We start from the raw sequence: 17,549 nt of genomic DNA on the forward strand, positions 1-17,549 counted from the left end.
GTGGGTAGCCATTCCCTTCTCCAGGGGATCTTCCCAACCCAGGAAGCGAACCCAGGTCTCCCTCATTGAAGGTGGATTTTTTACTCTCCAAGCCACCAGAGAAGCCTAGGTTCTTTAGAAGAGCCCATGACTAATCCATTATGTATTCCATCATGAGAGAAAGTCAAAAGTCAGAGGACAGCTCTGAAGGTCTTAATGGGTTTTGTGGCTCTCTAGTTGGTGGAGAAGAGGGTTGAGAAGTTAGCAGAATAGACACACACTATCTGGGTTCCTGCAGGTTGAGAGGCTTCCAAAGCAACATGAAGCTGTGCACCTCACCCTAGTTTTGTTTCAGACATCAAACTTATGAGCTCAAATGATAAATATTTTTAATTTGTTTCAATATTATGATTTTTAATGTTTCACTTTTATTAATATCTTTCAAGTATTTAATTCTAGCCTTTTTAAAAAAATGCCTCCGGTCTTGGGTTTGATTCTTTTGGAAATCAACATTCACGTGTGTTCCATCATCAAACAAAACTGATAATCAACTGTGTTACTGGAATCCAACCAGCTAGGGTTTTTTTCCTTTCCTTTTTTTATTACACCACCAAAAAAATCATTTTCTTTAAATGAGTAAAAAAAAAAGTAGTTTTAACAAGAGCAAATTTGCTCATAATTAGATGAACCAGTCTTATGTCTTCCAGCACTTGGAAGCATGAAATTCATCAGAACTCTCATAGCATTAATTAAAAAGAATTTATGTTTTTTTAATAAAATGCTTCATGTTTTAGCTCCTTTATTCCTCCACGAAATGTGATTATGTGGGGGCTGAAGGGAATTCAGGTTAATATGTTGACACACTTAACAATGCAGGGTCAGGTTGCACAATACGCTTCACTGGTTTAGTTCACTACACCCCCTGACAGGGCCTAATCATCCCCTGCCCTAAAGGCAGAGGGAAAGAGAGGATTTTAATTACTGCTCTGTATGCAAGTTTGCCAGCATTAAATTGAGACATAATTAGGCCTCTGAATTTTAATAATTGTCCTAGCTAATTGGGCAGACAAGTACGTTATGCAGCATGGCGTGATTAGATAATTAGTATTTCCAAATGACAAAATTGGGCTCTTGATTACAAATTCTACATGAAGGGGGAAAAAGGTAGCAAGCAGATCTTTACAAGTCTATTAAGGGAGAGTTTAGCGATGTTGGTAATTTAAAGTCTATTAGGAAGCAACATTTCATTTTCAGAGCCTGAGGTCTGGGACAAGGGCCTCTGGCCAGCTATGGCTCCTACTTAAGGCTTCTCTCCAGGGAGCTCTGTTTTCCCTGGGGTCTGTTGCATCTACCCTACCCCTCCACCTCCATCCAAACTTGGCAGTCATCACTGACCTTGGGTAAGGTCTCTTTGGCTAGACACCAGATGGCAGGTGATAAGTCTGAAAAAGAAATCGTGGAATGCGGGGAGGGTAGAACAGAGAAAGGGTAATCTACCCAGGTCTGGTGTATCTATAGTGTCTTTCCTTTGCACAGAGCTGTCATTTCATTCTTCTCCCAGAATTCACCACTCATTTAATCATCAGCTCCATCACAACCTTTTTGGTGAGAAATCTTAAATCAAAATCTTAAATGTTTGAGGTATTCTATTAAAGCACAGTGCCTGACATGAAGTAAGTGCTTAATAAATATTAGCTCTTAAATTAATTACTTTGGAAGGTATAAGGTGGTTTGTAGAAGAAAGTTCTGGGTCTGGCTTTTTGCTATGCTGGTACTCAAATGAGGCAAGGGTCCCCAGCCCCCTTGCTTTCTGAGAGAATGATGCAGTGCCCCATTTATGCTCGGGGAGACCCAATGGTAACAGCTGCACCTACAACTCAAATACCTAACCAGACTTCTTTTCTCTCCATTCTTCAGAGGTTGGAATTGCAGACAAGTACTGCCATGCAGAAATCATGGGGGCAGTTAACTTAAAAAAAAAAAAATGCAGAGTAAACTATGCATCCTACCCCACCTGTGACTCACTCTCATGTCATCTTATTGCCCACAGAGGCATACTAGAAACACTTCTAGCTTCTAAATTTTTCTCACAACCATCAGTAGGCTGGGCTCTAGAGCTGTTTTTCAGGCAAGAGAACAATTAACTGGATACAAACCAGAATCCTTCTTAAAAATGATTGATAGGTGGTTGGTGGATGACACTGTGATGAAAGTTAGGGGAAACTTGGAAGTTCTGAATGTATTCATATATTCATATACATCACTGAGGATGACCAGGAAGAAAATAACAATGTCTCCATGGCTTGATCCAGTCAAGACAGCCTACCAGACCGAGTGAGAATTTCTTAAGACTTTCTCAGAACTTAGTGCCATCTCATCTTATGAATGATGGAAGCGTTCTGGCCGAGATTTCGGTTCAGAGAGCAGGGTTCTCTCCGTGGGTAATGTTTGTGTCACCCTGGCATAATCTCTACAGTACATAACACCTAAATAACAGAGAGAGGAGGGCAACACCCTGAGATTTGAGGAAAAAAAGAGACAAGTATAGAATGACGTTTTGCTAGAAATTTAGAAGGAAAGAGTAAGACATCATTTTCCAGGATGGTACTGAAAACAGGGGAAAACGGAGTGTGCGATCCTCATGCTTGAACTGCATCTCAAAGAAACCATCCCCTCTTGGGGCTTCGAGTCTCCCTGTTGCTCACAGGGACGCTGTTCCCCGGTCACAGGAGCAGCCAGAACTGGCGCTGAGCTCTCGCCCTCACTGCACTTTCCAGATGCCAGGAGGAAACATCATCCTTTGTAGGATGGTGGGAGAGGTAATTGTCAAAAGAACGTCCCCTCCCCCCATCCCTCAATGTTGGGGCTTCTTTCCCGCTCTTTTTGAAGAAGCGCGTTTATGACTGATCGCTCAACACCTTGTTGGTTCTGATTGCAGAACACACACCTTATAAATATACGATAACCATCCTGTAATAGTGTGACAATTTACTTCACAGTGCGTTTCGGGCTGCTAATTGATCGTTTCAGTCCAGGGACGATTTGGAATAAATTATAGCCATCAAAAGGATATCACAGCTCATTTTGGTGGAAGGATTTCCACGTCGCCTCGCGTTAGTCAGAGAACCGATTGCTCCCGGCGGGCAGAGAGGAGGGGAGGGAACCGGCCCGGGAAAGGAGTGGCGGGGTGGGGTGGGGGGAGCGGGACAGGGCGGGGCCTAAGGGCCCGATGGGCGGGCCCTGCGGGGCGGGGCGGGGCGGGGCGATGGGCGGGGCCGCCGGCGGCTGCAGGTCCGCTGCTGGACGGTAGAGGCCTCCCTTCCGAGGCGGCGGCGCGGATGCTACCTGCTGGCGCTGGGCACCCGGGCGCGAGCCCTCGCGTCTTTCCCGGTGAAGTCCCTGCGCGGCGCGGCCCAGCCAGGCCCAGTGTGAGTATTCCCCACGCGCTCCCCTCCCGCAGGCGGAGCGCCCGTTTATCTGAGGTGAAAGTCTCCGTCGGGCAGAGGGGCCGGGGTGCTCGCGTGACGGCATCTCACCCCCCGCTGGAGGCTTCCTGTCGGCGGGGTTCCCCGCGGGAGCGGACGCGGTAACGTGGACCGCCACTCTCTGGACTCACGGAAAGGGAGTAGCGAGGCGGGGAGGCGCCGCGGCGCCGCGGGGGGCTTTGTAGTTGGGGCCCATGGCTTCTGTAGCCCTGGTTCTCACGCCGCAGCTGGGGAGGGACGCGTGCGGAGCGTCTTGGCCGCGGAGGGAGCCTCGCCCACCAGCACCAGCAGAAGAGGGCGAGGAGGGGACTGGCGGGTCGGCGCCCGGACGTGCTGCCGAGGTCGCGAGAGCGGCGGGTCACGCGCCGTGGAAGGCGGCGAGAGCGCGGCTTGAAACTCTGCCCCGGATGCGGAGGCCACGCCGAGCCACCGGCCCTGGACCCCACTCCGTCGGATCAGCTTCTCCAGCCCGCCCCGCAGGCCGCCGCGCCCGCGTTTCCATTTCGTTTCTCGCAAAGAGTGTGCCGTCGCGTGGTGGTCATGGAGAAGGGAACTCCTATTCCTACATAGGATTCGGCTTTGAAAAAAGAGTATTTTCCTATTTCTGTCGCAGGCACTTGCCAGTCTGGCCTTCCCCTCCCCCGCCCACGAGACCTCCGGGCAACTTTCATTTTCTTCCTAAATTAGTCCGTAAGGAAGATTGTGGCCCTTTGCTCACTTGTAGCAGACTCCACCCACTACCCCCCACCCCCGAATTCGTGCGCTCCAAGTCTTTTCGTTTTTTAGTCCTCTGTCACGCTAATAAATTTTGTCAATCTAGGGCACGGATGGGTCCATGCAGGCAATTTTGACAGCAGTCATCATACCAAGCTATTATGAAGTGTGATGTCAGTTTGGAGGACGGATAATATATGTCAGTTCTTGACACGCTTATCTTACAAGGAAACATCTGAGACCATCAGTAAGAGGCATTTTAATTCACACACCAAAAATATTTTGTATTTGGTTGACATCTTTCAAAATGCTGAAAGTAGCATTTATCATTTTGTAGGTATTTATCAATGTACTCACAAAAGCCCCCATAGGAAGGAGGAGGGTTTTGTCTTGGTCCTGTTCTATCACATAAACCAAGGAACAGAGATGTTATGTGTCCTACCCAATAAATAGTCCGTATAAGCCAGTGATACAGCCGTATTTATGAGACCAAGCCGTGTATTTATTCTTATACCAAGACCATGTATTTATTCTTCTAAAACTGGAATAATGGAAAAGGGAAGAAACTGGTTATGTTTATATCTCTGTTGTGAAAGATAATTGTCTGCTAGCTTAAATAAGAAACCTTATGCTTTTAAAGCACAAGTGCTGTGTGAAATGATCCATTTATCTCAGGTATGGAAATCAGGTAAATTTTCTGTAAAACCCAGTCTTAATTATTACTTCAAAAGTATGGCTTGGGTCCTAATGAATGAATTCTGAAATCTAAAGTGATCCAAATCTAAGCAGATGCTTAGGCTTGATATTATGTAATAGTCAGCAACTTTATTTACATGGACCAGATCCCATGGGAGTTAGTTTTATAATGCACTCTGCCTGTGTTCACCCAAGATACAGTTTTCTTTTCAATTCATTAATTCAGTAACTATTCATTATACCTATAATCTGTCAGCTTCACTTTGCCATTGAACATGATCCCTATAGGCATTTAATGCATAATTGTTGAAATGTAACTGAAATGTGGAAAATATGTATGTCTTCTTCAGGCTCAAGGAATATTACTATAAAAGAGTTAAAAACCTGTGGCCTTTCATTCATATGAAAAATTGTATTGAGTATTCTCAAGTAGTAAATTAAAAGAAGAAAAATTAGAAATCAGAAAGTTTTCTCCAGTCTGTGCCCTATTCACAATACCATTTTTTTTCTCCTTAAGATTTTCAAAACAAAGTTTAAAGGACCTGCATGATTGAATGGGTTTATGATGTTCTTTTAATAATTTTAGAATATGTAACTTTTCCTTAAAAAGGCTTAATTTTTATGATGATATGCTGAACTAGCTCATGCTATGTGAGTGAAGCACTCTGTTTTTAGTTAAAATCAAAACTGCATATCCTGTTGCCCTCTAACCTGAAGTAAGAATTACCTGCAATTAAGCAAAGAAACACATGCCAAGTGTTTACACCTGTTTAAAGTTCATTTTCATTGGCTTGATAAAAATGGAAAAACATATCCAATATGTTTATCTCAATTATTTGCAGTTTCATCCCAAACAATATGAGATCCTTGAATATCAAAGATATTTTTGTGTGACATTTGTAAGATGCACCTAAAGAGTGTAAAATTTTGTTAAGTGCAATAATGAAAAATGTTAAGGATAATTTTATTCTTAACGCTAATATTGTGCTGTAGGGATGAAATTGAGTAAAAGATATGACTGTAAACTAATTCAGTCCACAGTTATCAGAACTTACACATACATTTTAGTGTCCTTATCCAACTAGTCATCTTGGAAGTCTGTCACTTACTGAAATGATGATTCCATTGTTGCCACTGTTGACACTTCATTTTGAAGCTCTTCATTTGGGCACTCTTCAGCACCCACAGCACATCTTGTTAAAAGTTTTGGAAGTGGAAAATCATAGTCCTTTAAAGCCTTTCTGTGCCCTGAAGAGTTGGGTGATCAAGTCAGTGAATATAATTGGAAGTCAAAACAATTGGAAAGACTATTAGATGTCTTTCTTGAGTAGTTTTTAAACTAGTTCTAAAGTTATTATATAAATGTAGTTTGAACATTGGTAGCACCACTGGAATAAAAGTAGCTGCCAAGGGAAAGCTCTGAGAAAACTGTCCATTTGGAGCTTACAGCATCTCTTTGATTATCAATGACTTATTAATCTAACAATCATATACATCTCTAGTACAATGGAATGTAGTATGAGTGGTAGTAACGTTAGGCACTCAGTCATGTCTGACTTTGCAATCCCACAGACTGTAGCCTACCAGGTTTCTCTGTCCACGGGATCCTCCATCAAGAATACTGGAGTGGTTTGCCATTCCCTTCTCCAGAGGATCTTCCCAACCCAAGAAGCGAACCCAGCTCTCCTGCATTGCAGGCAGATTCTTGACCATCTGAGCTACAGGGAAATCCATTGGAATGCAGTAGAGACACCTTATTTCAGAAAGCTTTATTGTTAAGAATTTGATCTAGATTTTATAAGAGTTCAATTTTGCTGATATGATTATAGAAGCTGTTAAATTCTGGAATATGGGATTCAGTAGGAAAAATCCAAGATGGGCTAAAATCAGAATTACCCTATATACTTCTCTGGGCTTCCCAGGTGATGCTAGTGGTAAAGAACCTGCCTGCCAGTGCAGATGTAAGAGACGTGGGTTTGATCCCTGGGTTGGGAAAATCACCTGGAGTAGGAAATGGCAACCCACTCCAGTATTCCTGCCTGGAGGATCCCATGGATAGAGGAACCTGGGAGGCTATAGTCCATAGAGTTGCACAGAGTCAGACACGACTGAAGCAACTTAGCATTACACACATGCATATACTTCTCTAGATTAGGCGCCCCACATTCCTTGAAATATAGGAATCACACTCAGTTAAGAAATCAAACTTAACCTGTATTCTATTTAGTGAGCAAGGCATTTGCCACAAAAAAAAAAAACCTCAGTGACCCTTCAACTGTAGGTGAAGTCTAACTTGTAGGTTGAAACATTTGTCATTTTTAAGTAGATGGTTGTGAATAGAGACCCAAAGTATGTATACACACACACACATATATAGTGGAACCACTGTATATACACTGTATATACACACAGTATACACACAGTGGAACCACTGTGTGCTGCTGTAAGCTAACAATATGCTATGTGCTGTGCAAAATACAGAATCATGAAACTCCTTACTCTAAATTTAAATTCTTAACGATAGTCAAGACCAGAAAATGGGAGATGCGGTAGAAAGACACTCAAGGAAAAGAGAGGGGGAGATGGGAAGAGATGGGTCATGGGGCTTTTGAATCATAATTAGTTGAATTCACTTAAGAGACGTGCTTTCCAAAAGCCACTGGCAAATAATTTAAAATCTGAGGAAATAATTCAAATTCAACACCAGCTGAGACTGTATGGAGAACCAAGAAAAGCAGAAAGAATGTAATTAGGTGAGTAGGAATTTTTCTAAGAATTCAGATCTAATATCTTTAGTATTATATAGAGGGCCACAGGATCATTAGTGATTAGCAGGGATCCAGACTGTAATGATCAGGAGAGATCAAGACCAGAGGACAAAGATGAAAGAGTCCTCCTGCTTAAACTGAATGTTGCAAATGCTGATGCAACTTACAGAGAGAAGGTCAACCAGCAGACAAAGAAATAGGGCAACAGTGCCAAATCGTCAAATATGTTACCCTCTTTCACCCCAGAGTTGATGGGATATGGGGATTAACCAAGCTTGAGCTGAGACAAAAAAGAAGATCCTTATTTCAACCATTTATAAGAACTTTGAGTTTTGTCTGCTTTGATGAGTTTGGTTATTGCTTAGAAATTAGGGAAGGGGACCTGCTGGGCTCTGGATATCAGAGATATACCCAACTAAAAGGTCAGTAAACAAGGTGGAGAGATCCAGTTCTGGATTTTTTCTGGGGAAAAGACTTGTCTACTAGCAGACAAAATGGCTTCCTAAACTTTATGTTACAAGTATCAAGAAGTGTCAGGTACCCAGCAAATCCTCAGAATATTCTATAGATTTAAAGAACCATCCAGATATTTAATTTGACTCTAAATGTTAAATTTTGTATGTAGTGTTTATAGTTTCAGGATTGGGGTGGAGGACTCTTTGTATGGCCAGGTGGTTATTTTTTTACAAGTCTGGTTAGTATAGCTTGAGGCCCATCTCTTTCAGAGAGAGGTTACTGGTTTTAGAGTTGTAGAATTCACGTGGATCAAGAATATAGAAACAACAGGAAATCGCCCTGAGAATTGGGAAATACCATATTGTAGAAAGTATCCTGGACTAGGAATAGGGACTAGGTTTATCATGTACCAGTTGTGTTACTTGAGGCAGATTTTCATTTTCTCATAGGCAAAATGTATATAGTACATTTATTTCAAGGGTGGTTTTGAGCCTTATCTGAGATGAAATAAATGGAAGGTCTGGGGTTATTAAATGCTGTGTGTGTGCAAGCTTTTGTGTGTCACAACATGGGTTTTGTAGATCAAGGTAAGGGTTGTAGCTGTTGAGCTGTCCAGATATTTAAAACCAAAATGTAAGTGAAGATGGAAACCTGTCTTTGGGAATTTAGGAGAACAGACTAGTTTTCACATGAATACTAGAGAACAGTGAATCATAGTCATTATTCCCCCTTTTCTGAAATTTATAGGAAGTACCCTGTTGCCTTTGTAAGACGTTTTTGTTTGTTTGTTTTGGACCTGTTGGAAATAAAGAAACCTGTTAGCTTGCTTGATGCTGTCAAGGCCACATCTTCAGCACTGGCAGTGAAGCCGCAGTCTCCATGTGGGGAGAAGTAGCCAAGCATTTAGGCCTTGATTCTTGTACTCTCAGAAGTTCTTTTCTTAGAGAGTTTATGCATCCCTGTTGCCACCTACATGTCTTAGAAGAAAGCAAGCAAGAAACTAGATGGAGTGCCACGTATTGGTCAGCCCTGAATATTTCTTGCAATTGTTATTCTTCCACAGCAGCAGGCCATTAGAAAAGTTCTCTTTGATTTTCTCCTGTGTATTTAAAAGGTAGAAGCTTGCTTGGGACAGGGTAGTCTGCCTCGTGGGATTGCAAAGAGCTGGACGTGACTGAGCACATGTATACACATCTCAGCGACACACCAGTACAGATACAGTGGTGTCACTGGCTCCCACCAACCGGGGGTGGGGAGGGGGGATGGTTCCTAGAGAGAAGGGGAGAATAGAAGGGGTGGCTTGGGGTGGATACACTCACTCTTTCTTCTGTTGAGTTTCAGAGTCTACCCCACTAAAGAGGCAAACAGTGCCCTTACCTTAAGACATAGTTAGAGGGTATTTTCTGGAGGTTTACTGAGTATCCTCCACACATCGACACTTCATTAATTCACGTTGTGTGAAACAAAATGTGTTTGAGCCACTACAATGTATTGGTTAAGGAAGAGGAACATTTGACTCAGATGGCTGTGTTTGAATATCAGATCTGCTACTTCTTGCTTAGTGGCTTGGGCAAGTTTCTTAATCTCTCTGAGCCCTGAGCACCAGTTTATGTGCAAAAGGATAATAATAACAGTGTCTACTTTTTAGGATTATTGTGCATGAAGGTGCTCAACAAATGGAAGCTATATCATTAGGCTCTGGAGAGTGAGGAAGATAAAGAAATACAAGGCAAATTCCCCTCTTCAGGGAGCTTACAGTATGGTTGGAAGGGACTGCGAAAATGAAAACTGACGTAACAGTACAGGGCAGAGAATAGGAGTGCTGAGTAAAAGCTGCAGATAATGACGGGTTCAGCAGGCTGCCGAGGACTAGGATGATAGTGAAAGATTTCAAGACAGAGGTGGAAATTTCTCTCTGGGATTTGTAGGCTGGGTGGGATTCAGATATGTATACTGGAGTTGAGAAGGCGTCCCAGATGGCAAGGAGAACACACGGTACTGCAGGAGTGAGAGTATGTCACATGGAAAGTAAACCAGTTTCTAAGCCAGACAGAGAAGCGTAAGAATCCTGTCTTTGCTGAGATCTTAGTTGGACAAGTACCTTAATTTCTTTAGTCTCAGTTTCTCCAGTCCTAAAATGGGTATAATCATACTGCATTAAATTGAAGGGAACTGAGATAATGTTTGTAAGGCCTAACATGTGCTTGCCACCTCACAAGTATTCAATAAAATGAAGATAATTCCTGTGTTTTCAGGGAACAACAGGGGATCTGTCTTCCTGAAGAGCTGTCTTGCTGGTGTAGGCTAGTAGTGGAAAACAAGTCAGAAAAGGCCAGTTAGTGCCTATGGGCAGGGCGGAGGGGAGGCTTAAAGGCCGACTGAAGGAGCTGGGTGGGGTTGTTATATACTGTCAGCACTCGTGAGGCTTTTGAGTGCAGTGCGGGTTTAGGAGAAATTAATCTCAAGGCACTCTGAAGGCTGTTTTGGGGGGAAGGAAGAAACTCGCACATGTGTAAAGTATTAAGGGTCTAGATTAGGATAGTGGTAAGGTTATTAGTGGCTTCCCTGATGGCTCAGTGGTAAAGAATTCGCCTACCAATGTAGGAGACTCAGGTTCAGTCTCTAGGTGGGAAAGATCCCCCTGGAGAAGAAAATGGCAACCCACTCCAGTATTCCTGCCTGGGAAATCCCATGGACAGAGGAGCCTGGCAGGCTACAGTCCATAGGGTCACAAAAGAGTCAGACATGACTTAGTGACTAAACAATAACAAAAGTTATTAGACCAGGTTGATGTGATCTCTTTAAAGTTTCTTTTGTAAAAGGAGATTAGAGTTCAGCAGTTTTCCAGAATAAAATCAGTATAGGTCCACAGCTTTGGAAAATACAACTCAATCAATATCCAGAGACTGTAGAAGGTGAGAAGTAACTTTAATGCTAAATAAACACTAGAACTTGCTTTAGCTTATGAATTAGTCTTTTTTAAAGAAACTGTCCTTTTCCTGTTAATGCACGTAAGTGTGTGCCTATCACTGGTTTTCAGTAAAACATGATGTAGATCATGTATAATTGTTTGGAGTTTGAGGTTAGGTTTGAGTACCAAGTAGCATTGGGTTAAATGGGGAGGAGGCTGCAGCAAAGTGGTAATTTGATGACTTTATTTGGTGACAGTGTGACTTGGATGAGAAAATACTGTCTTCTCCCTGGGGTTTAGAAGTGATTTAATTAAAAACACAAACCTAGGAAATGGTTTTGGATACTAGGGAATTCATTTATGTTGTCTTTCTCACCACTCTTTTCTGTCCATAGTAGTTTTGTAATGGGAGAATATATGGTGGATAATTGTATTTCTAAAGGAAGTCACACTGATTATATGGAGCCCATTTTTAAAATGTGAGGAAATTGAAACTGTTCAGTGGTAGACCTTAAGCATTTTATGTAAGAGAGGCTGACTGGCCTCTGCTGGTTTCCGGAATTTTGCTGTAAGGGCAACCTGCTGCTCATAACTCTGGGCTATCTGGGGTGTCGCAACAGTTAGCGGTGACTATGCACTGCTTCCATCAGGAGAGGTGCGCGTGTAAGGGACTGTGTGCAGTGGCTGGTAGGGCAAGGCAGGCCTTGTGAGGTTAGAGGCAGAGCAAGCTGTCCTGGTGTTCTGAGCAGAGGCATGGAGGGTATTTCATTTCTCATCTCCTGAGTTTACTGAAATCTGCTGTGATAGCAGGGGGTAGAGAGAAAGCATGATGCTGTAAGGTTATTAAGATGCCAACATGCAGATTATATCCGGCTCTTGACACTCCTTTTCACTCCATCCTGGAAACAGAAGGCTATATAAGAAACCTATTCCAAGAGAAGGAAGGGGAGAAAGCAAAAGACATCTTCCTACTTTTTAATGAAAGAGTTTTTGAGTATATATTAATTTTGGATTTCTGGTGTCCGTTTTACCCTAAATAGACCATCCAAAGAAGCTCCTGGCTGAAACTCTGGCTAGGGGCTTCAGATCAGGGGCAGGTGGCCTTGGGCAGGGGGTCTTCAGGGTGTTCCTGGCATTAATTTTGCTGAAAAGAGCCTCACAAGAAACCCAGTCTCCTCTCCTGCATGAGTGGCAGGCATTGGGCCTTGGAGAGGGCCTCCATGCAAATTTCAGTCTTGCCCCCTCCTCCAACCCCTCTGTCTTCTGTTCCTGCAGTGGGACCTCTCTTTCTCCCTCTTCCCTCTTTTTTCAATTAAATGAATTAATTACCAGGCATTTAACTTTTTGCCAGACTCTTTCATTATGCCTGGAGTTGTTGCTGAGCGGCAAAGGAAGTAATAACATTCGCAGTGAGGGGCAAATCCTGTTAATGAACAAATTAAAGTTCAAACAGTGATTCAAGTTCACAACCTCTCTGTGGCTCTTCTCTTTAATAAGAGTTATACATGTTACTTTCCTCGCTCTTTTCTCCCTTTTATTACTTTTTAAGCTTTTCATCAACACTGCTGGGGCATATTTGAGGCTCCCAACCTTTCAGCCCTGACAAGGACTCGAGCAGTTATAATCCCATCTTAATTTGGCAACTTTTGTAAAACACATAAAGGGCCCAGGGTCACCTTTGGTTGGCAGAGCCCTGCGTGACCCTCTAGCTTTCACCCCCGCCAGGGCTTCGTGGGCCGCTTCTCTGGATCTGGTTTTCTTTCCTCTCTTGCACTTAGAGCCTGACTCAACTTCCCACCCCGAGGCACAGCCTGCAGGTACGGCCAGTGAGTGTCCCCAGCCCTTGCCACTCTCCGTTCCCTCTGCAGTCAGCCTCTCCACGTGACAGGACAAAGGGGAGGTGGTGAGGAGGGGGAGGAGCCTCTGGACGAAAAGCTGAGAACCTCTACAGAGAAAGGAGTTTGGGGTAGGAAGGATGCCTGACCCCCTCCCCACCACCACTGTCACCAAACGCTGCGCCTGGCTGAAGGGACCTTGCCTGAAATGGTGCAGGAAGGCCCCAGGCCCCTTGCCCTTTGACGGATTGGCCAGGGCCTGACAGGAAGCGGGAAGGAGCTGGGGAGGCATACTTCTTCCCGCTCTGTTTTTCCAAAATGTGAATTTCGTGGGGGTCTTCTCCACAACCATGCTTGGCTTCTCACCACCATCCCCTGAGCGTAGCTTGATATAATCACCATGACAACTGCAATCTAGGAGCATACACATAATAGAGATGAAATAGACAAAAGATTAGCATGCCATGAAAAGTACAATAAGTTTCTTATTTAGCATTTAGATAACTATCTTTCCTTGGGAGCAAGCTTCAAAGTTGAAGCCAGTTTAGACCAAGAGGATTAATTCTTTCTCCCACATGCTTCATTGAATCTCTCATTACCAAACTTTGTCTGTATTGATGTAAGATTTGATTGAAGATTAGAGCATTTAGCAAATCTTGCTTTTCTGCATGTATCAGGTCCTTTCAAGCAGGGATCGCAGTGCCCAGTGGTCAATACCCTTACTTTTATCCAGTGTCTGCTTCATTTAAACTTAATCAACTCCATCAATGAACTGGAACAGGGAAACGTCCCTGCGGTAAGAATGTTGTGCTTTTGTGGGATAATTCTTTGCTCTTTCCCGATCCGTTGGCGTTAAACCTAAAATTGCACTATGATGAACTTTTTTTTTTTAATCAATATGATAATGACAATTGGGCCTGGATGCTCTGGTAGGACTTAGAGTAGACCAGGATCTGGCCTCCATTACTAAAACAACTTCTGGTCCTGCTATAGTCTTCCACCTTTTGTGTGGCTTTAATATCTTTTCTTCCCTGACATTGAATATTGCTCAAGCTGGAAAATGATGCATCTTTGTAGAGAAGGCTTATATGTCACAGCCAGAAAGTGAAGCAGACCGATTGGTTGTGTGAATTATCTGACTTGCTGCAGTGAATTATTTGCACTGTTTCCCTACCTAGTCAACAAGTTCCTGAGGTATAGTAGAGATCAATCAAAACTGACAGCCCGCGTGTGAAGGCTTTACTGTGTAAATCTGGCGCACTCATCCTGGCCATGCCGGCCCTGGCATCTGTATATCATTTTTATACTGCTACCAGTAGAGCAATTTCAAAAGTATTTGCAAGGAAAATGCGTGTCCCCATCTGTTCCTGGAAGCATAAATGTGCCACCTTCAGAGGGTTTTCACGGGTAATCATATCTTTAATGATCAACAGACTAGTGATATATACTTTTCCATAAAATGGGGTTTTCTTCACTTTATTGTGATTGGCTAGAATAAATAGCTTTTCCATATGTTAGAGAGATAAAATATAAGATTAGCAGAGGTCGTTTGTTGGATAGTAAACAAAAGAAACAATTCATTCCAAATAATCTTTGAAAAGAAGCAATGACAAAGTTAAGTTGCAATAACAGAGCATCTGGGGCCCCACATCAGAAAACAGACCTTGTTCCTCCTTGGAAAAGGAGCCGTTTAAGAGCAGAAACTCAGAGTCTTCTAGAGGACTCTGGTGGCTTATTCTCAGAGGCAGGGAGGGAAGGATCAGGGTAAGGAGGAGAGGCTAGACTAATACTTACTTGTTTATTTCTGTTTTAAGGTTGTATCTCCTTTCCCTTACCTGCTATTTGCCTGCCCTCACTGAAGCGAGCGCCCTGGGTAAGTTGGTGGGTGATGTGTTTAGAAAGCAGGAAAGTGCCACCCTGCTGAATTTCTCTTCAGGCCTACAGGGGATGAGGATTGTTCGTGCACTTGAACAGTTGGCTTCCTCCTTGGGAGATTCTCTTCTCCCATAGAAAAGGGTGACCTTGGAAAGTGGGCAGATTGCTGGCCTTTGAAATTCCAAAGCCATGCAGAAGACACCTCAAGATTGCCAAAACCGACAGAAATGCTCCTCCCCTGCCTCCCCCGCCCCCAAGTGTTCTTAGTAATCAATCCCACCTGTATAGGTTACAGTCTGAAGATACAATCAGGCCCTAACCACTATCTCGCCTACTCACATACATACATTCATACAGAGCCCATGAGCACTGCCCCACCCCCAACCTTTTTTTTTTTTTTTCCCCAGATGAAGATACTCCTAGTCTTTGGCAAAATTTGGAAGCGTTTCCTCCAGCTCTCTGTCCAGAAGTTGCAACTGCCTGCTCAGGAATCTAATTCTTGTTTCCAGAATTCAGAGAGAACCTCCTATTTTGTGAAAGACTGATGTTAGTTGCAGGATACCTGAATCTAAATGATGTCTATGTCTTCAGCCTTTGAGCTCTCTAGAAAATAGGTGTAGAGCTATTGAGACCTGTTTTCTATAAGTCAAGTATTGAGAATGAGAAGTTGAGGTGGAGGGGATGTTCTCTCTATACATTGAGACCAGGACCAGTTAGCACATTAATCTTAAACTGGTTCTTTACTCTTTACAGCTATGTATTGTTACTGACCTTTTCGCCCTGGGGATAATGGGAGAAAAGCTGTCTTTTCTGTATATCTTACCCCTTATCTCATGTTCCATAGAAGTTTTTGCTCTCTGCAAATGCCTGCTTCTCTCACTGCAGCAGTAGTGTGTGGGTATTAGTTTCAAAGTGGGAAATGTTGTTTTCAGGCTGATCCCAAGGAGAAAATCTCTCTTAGCATCTTAAATCCAACCTGTGTTAATTTCCTCATCCCAGTGAGGTTTGGGAACAAATGACAGGACAATAGAAAAACAGCTTACCCCAAACCTATGACCAAAGAAAATGGGAAATCCACTGTCAAAAGGTTTTCTTCTCAAGTTTCTCCTTAATTTTAGAAACAGAGTCTTACAGGCTGTGTTGCATGTAGACAGTCATAGGCTATATAAAAGATCTACAAATTGATCACACTTTGCCTGCTTTGAAATCAGATTTACTATAGTATTGTGATTAAGATTAAAAGGGAAGTTACACGTGTGGTTTCCACATTGCATGTGATACACTGCAGATCCTCCGTGAATTTGCTTGCCACAAGGAAATCCTGGCACGAATAGTATATGAGGCATATTTTACACTCAGTTTAGAAAATTGTACTTTCTGATTTCTGGGAGTTTGAAACTCATTTTGCATTGAATATCTAGGTTTTCATAAAATGAAGTAATAAACCTCACCAACTGATTTTCTGTGGAAGAAATAAATGTGATGTTTGCTCCTTCTCTTGTCCAGGAGGACACAGCTGTCACTACTACAGTTGGGCTATTTCCCACTCCATGCTTGTGTACCCAGGAGTCCTGTCTAACCCATAAGACTCTGCCAGGAACACTGCCATCCACCCCAGAGTAGAAGACATCTGCAGGGGCTCATGTTGGTTGAGGCTCTGAGTCATAGAACTGCAGGCATCTAGAGTTTTCCTAAACCTGGATTGGAGAGCCATTTGCAGCATATAGTCCTGTGCTGCTTCAAAGCCACAGACCTTGTACACATGCACATCTATAGCAGAGGTGGAAGTCTTGGCAACTATTGAACAAAGATTTTTAAATTTAAAAACAAACATACCGTGTTCGGGGTGAAAATTACCCACACTCACAATGCTGTCTCTTTCCTGCCACAGTCTCACTGCCACCAGGCAGCCTCCTCAGTCTGGTGTTTCACAGAAAATATACTTAATTACAGATGAGCTACTGGGTGCCTGTATGTAACAATCTTTTTTGTTAATCAGTTTTATGAAAACAAAAAAGCTCTCCCAACTTAAAAGAAAACATTGAACCTGAAACTTCCAGATTCTGCCTCATGATTTTAAAAATGCTCAAGTGTATAATAGTAATTGTTTTTTTAGATGCACCTTAACAAGGCAGAGATGGGCAGGCAGTATGGTATTTTGGAAAGAAATTCAGTTTTTTAGAATAAGTCATTTCTTAAATGACTTAAGACAAAATGAACTTTCAAAATTTTGATTAACAATCCTTAAGTTTAAATTACCAATAAAATACCACCTGAATCTTAAAAATGCCAAGGTATGTAAAGTTATGAGAAAATGAAATTTGGGGAGGAAACTGAGGTTTTTTGTCTTACTTCACTCTAAACAGCATTGTGGTAATACTTTTATTGGGGATTTTCATCTTCTTCAGAAGGAAATAGCAGGAAAACAGCTTGTATAGTTAATAACCTCAGTCTAAAGACTGTTATTTCCAGGCAGAATTTTTAGTTACCCTGGTCTGTGACCACTGTTAAGGGATGTGTTTTCTTTTGGGGTAAGAACAACTAGGTTAAGATCTGGAGAAGACGCTGACTTTTCCCTATGGGGGAAGGGCGGGGAGAAAGGAAGCAAAAATAGTTTTACTGGGCAGCCAAAGGACTGCTTCAGGCACCCAACGAGGAAGGGAAATTTGGATTTCTAGGCAATCTTCTGTCAGCCCGTCTGATACCAGTCTTGGAGCACGTCACCCTGGGAGCGGGTTGCGCGTGGTCCCTCCCTGATCCCGGTCTATGCTGCCTCGGCTCAGTCGACTTTCGCTCAAAGACTTAAGGTACAGTCTTCCTGGGTTCTCCT

At 42.9% G+C, this 17,549-nt stretch overlaps 1 long non-coding RNA gene across 1 annotated transcript; it reads left to right on the plus strand.

Moving 5' to 3' along the window:
• The first annotated feature begins 1,241 nt into the window (after positions 1-1,241).
• On the plus strand, positions 1,242-16,197 carry LOC102393257. The gene is made up of 3 exons (XR_003110115.3): positions 1,242-3,407; positions 14,659-14,717; positions 15,127-16,197. It is a non-coding gene; the product is annotated as an uncharacterized LOC102393257 (long non-coding RNA).
• Positions 16,198-17,549: the final 1,352 nt, after the last annotated feature.

This window comes from Bubalus bubalis, chromosome 6 (assembly GCF_019923935.1).
Source record: "Bubalus bubalis isolate 160015118507 breed Murrah chromosome 6, NDDB_SH_1, whole genome shotgun sequence".
In the NCBI taxonomy this organism is placed as follows: domain Eukaryota; kingdom Metazoa; phylum Chordata; class Mammalia; order Artiodactyla; family Bovidae; genus Bubalus; species Bubalus bubalis.